Below are 4,164 nucleotides of genomic sequence, written 5' to 3'. Positions count from 1 at the left end.
GGGTGCTAATGATGGTGGTGCTGGCCTGGTAGATGTGGATGCATGCGGTTTTGTAGAGGGTCCGGCTACTATTGAAGACGAGGCTGTCCCAGATGCTACTGTTGTGGCAGCTCGATCTCTATACAGGGCTGCTGGTCTTTCACTCACCTAAGTCCCCCACGGAATAACTTTTTCCTTTCCGTGGACTGCTGGTGGTGACTCATCATCTGGAAGCCAGGGTACTCTAGCCCAGTGAGCAAGCTCTGTAACCAAACTCGGAAAAGGGAGGGTGCCCCTGATATGGGCCCGCCACATGAATTTTCTGATAAGCCGAGGAAAGTACAGCTCCTTCCCCTTAATGATGCACCTAATCAAAACTAGCATTTCAACAGAATCTCCATGAAGTGAGTGCTAGGCATGACGTAATGGGCAACTATCTGCTGCCGTACCCTAGCATCCTTCGTCAAATAATCAAATGACTGAGACCTCTTCCTTTTTTTGGAGGTGACCTTGGCTTTTTCCTCTCCTCTGTCAGACATCCTGAAAAACAGAAATCACAGGATACAGCATATTAAGCAAAGCAGAGGAGTGGAAAGCAAGGATATAAGCAACAGACAGAAAACACACAACAGAAGGATATTGAGACACATTCATGAAGTGAGCCAAAGAAATGAATTCTTGGAATGAAAGAAAAATAAAATGCAGGCATCATTCAAAAACACAAACTAAGAATTCATGTAAAGATAGTAAAGATGCTTGTTTGTTAAGCAGCAACAATTATCATGCCCAAAAGAAAATAAAAGAGCTAGTTTGAAAAACTAAAAAAGAAAAGTCAGGAAGTCAATTAAGTCAAGAGTTAGAAAAAAGTGGGTTAAAGATCTGCGACATGACAATTATTGACTTAACCAAGAGAAGTTCGAAAAGTATAGGAAACAAGCATACTCACATTCATGAAGATGATGCAAGTTATTGATGATGAAATATAAAATACACAAAATCACATAAGAGAAATGCAAGTCATCATCATTGTGGTTGGTAACTAAATTTGTAAAGATTAGCATAAAAGAATTGAAATATGCACTTGGTGTAACCAAAAGAGGGTTGAAAACAATTTTGATTTTAAAAGGTTTACACCAGTGGAAAGTACCAATTATTACAAATGTAAGAACCTCAATTAAGAAAATGACAAGTTTAAATCAAATGGTAAAATGATGGAAATAGCTTCATTGATTAAAGAAGGTGCAAATTGAATTTGAACCAAGAAGCCTAAAGGTTTTGACTTAAACCTGGAATGTTGAAAACACAAAGAAGGTTCGCATTGACTTAGTTAATCAAGGTTCTATTTGACACAGAAATCCGTTAAATAGTTCCTTGATTCTGTCAATCACAAATGTACATAAAGGGGAACCAGAAGAAATGCGGAAATGCTGGGTAGTCAATTCATGAAGTGAATTCGGCAATAATCAAGTAGGGATTAAGTCAAAATGTGCCAAATTCAGTTCACAATTGGAAATTAATAGCATAAGATTTTCAAAAAATTTCGGCAGTATTCCGGCAGTAAATTGAACATTCCCGGATATAAACAAACAGCAAAACTTAGCCCATATGAACTCAAAAATAGTTCAAAGGGGGTAGGGTATGCGTATTATTGGTTATGGTATCCAAGGGGGTGGGGTGGGAAAAGAGAAAGAAAGTAAATGGCAACAATGGTAAAGAAAACAACCAAATAAGCAAATATTAAAGAGAGACATTCATGGCAAGGGTTGAGAACTAAGTCTTTCTATCCTAGTCATTAATCATAACAATAATTATCAAGAGCTTATTGATGTGTATTTTTGGAAAATGAATTCCAAGCACACAAATCTAACCGGCAAGTGTACCGGGTCGCATTAAGTAATAATAACTCACATGAGTGAGGTTGATCCCACAGGGATTGAAGGATTGAGAAATTTTAGCTTAGTGGTTAATTTATTCAAGCGAATCAAGTGTTGGTTTGAGTGGTTTGTAATTGATAGAAGCTAAATTGCATGAATTGTAAAGGGAGAGGGAAGAGTTGCAGTAAATTAAAGAGAACAGAAAGTAAGAGTGCTGAATCTTAAAGAACAAGTAAATTAAATTGCAGAAGCTTAGATTGCAAGAAATGTAAATGACTGAATCTTAAAGTGCAAGGAATGTAAATTGCTTGAATTATAAAAGGAATCGGGAACTGGGGTTGCAGAATTTAAACAAGCAGAAGTAAAAGACAATTAGCAGAGAAGTAGAAGACGAATTTAAATGCAGTAGATCTAAACAAGAGAAGAACAATTGCTTGAAAATCTAAACAGAAAGTAAAATGTAATTCAATTGCAATAACTAAAAGAAAGTTGAAGATCTCAGGGGTGGAGGAGACTAGAAAATAAGTCTAGATCTCAAGTTCTTCCTTGATCCAACAAGAACAATTGTAAAAGAAAATGGAAAAGTAAATTGCAGAAGAAGTGGGAGATGAAAGTAGTAAACAGAATTTGGAATGTAAATCACAGTTCTTAGAATTATGCAGAAAGATAAACAAAGAGATCTAAAGGTGAGATTGAAACAGAATTTCTTCAATTCTCCACCCAAGATCCAAGACAAGAAGTAAAGAGTGCTCAAGCAAGAACAAGGAAGAAGAGAGATCAATTCTCCTTCCAAATTCTCCAAGATCCAAATTCCAAAAAAACTCTCAAAAATTATAAAGATGAAACTTCTCAAAGAAAAAAAAGGTCCTCACTAAATCAAACTAGCCTCTATCTATACACTTTCTATTTTTGAATTTTAGAATTTGGAGTGGACTTTTTAATTTGGTGAAGAATTGAATTTAAATTGAATTTTGGTCTAATTTTAGCCCATGAGTGTTTGCTCCCAGTGGAGTGCTCTGCTCCTAGTGAGAGTGGAGCATCAATGCTTGTCTTTGGCCCTTGGTGGTGTGCCAAGTTTTGGGTGCATCAGGATAGCGCTCTGCTCTCCTTGAGAGCGTAGCATCAATGCTGCTTTGGTGTGTCTTGTGCGCTCCAAGCTCTTTGACCATGCCAACTTGTGCATGACATGCTTCCCTGGCCGTGTCAAGTCGCGCCTCATGCACCAAGGAATAAGGGAAGTAGCGCTCTGCTCTTGCCAAGAGCGTAGCACTCCCTTTTCTTTGGTGAGGTTTCAAGTTCGAAACCTTGGGGAGGCATTGCTGGCTCTTTTTCTTTGTGAAGGAAACAAGGTTGGCGCATGCATTGAGTGGGAGTGCCTTGGTTCGAATCCTTGCTGAGCCATTTTGTGCATTTTTCTCTTGCCAAGCTTTGTAGTAGCGCTTCCTTCCTTTCCTTAGGTGCTTGGTTCGATCCTTGGGGCAAGCATTGGCAAACATTTTCCCTTGTAATTGTTTTGGATGGAGCCCGATAATGCTCTTGGCAAAAGCGAAGCATCATTCTTCTCCCCTTTCTATGTTGTTCAAAATTGTGCTCCACTCTCAAGGGGAGCGTAGCATCCAAGCCTTGCTTCCTTGGTTCATTGTTGTGCTCCCTTGGAGAGTACTGAGCTCTTGGAGAGAGCTTCGTGGCTTTCCTCTTTCATTGTGCCACACTTCCTTTGTTTCTTTTGCCACATTCTTCTCTTCCTTGGGCCATGCTTCTTAGGCCACGCTTTCTTGTTTTCTTCTTTTCTTCACCTACAAGTAATCAAAACAACCAATCAAAGTATCACCAAATTCACAAGGTTTATAAATCATTTAAATATCAATTAAGTTTAGCTTAAACCTCATGATTTAGTATCAATTAAATGGTTGATTCAAAGAAACCATGCAATTCCATTCCAAATTACTTACTTACAATGCAAGAAAGTGCATAAAACCTAATAAAAACAAAGAAAAAGACTAGTAAAACTAGGCTAAGATGACTTGTCATCACAACAACAAACTTAAAACTTGCTTGTCCCCAAGCAAGAAAGAATTATGCTCGAAGGTTCTTTCAATTAGAAGTGGATTGAAGAATAACTTGTCATATCCTGTGAGTGAAGTGATTAAGTGCCAGTGGGGTGAACTCTAAATTATATGCTTATGCAAGGGCTTCAGTGCTTACTAGTCCCTACATCTTGGAAGTCTTAGGTCCTAGGACTTTTATCCAAATGATATCATGGAGATCTCTCTATAGATAATCACCTTGAAGTAACTTATAATTTCTGTGT

Source organism: Arachis hypogaea, chromosome 16, assembly GCF_003086295.3.
Source record: "Arachis hypogaea cultivar Tifrunner chromosome 16, arahy.Tifrunner.gnm2.J5K5, whole genome shotgun sequence".
NCBI lineage: Eukaryota > Viridiplantae > Streptophyta > Magnoliopsida > Fabales > Fabaceae > Arachis > Arachis hypogaea.
This window is presented reverse-complemented; position numbering follows the sequence as displayed.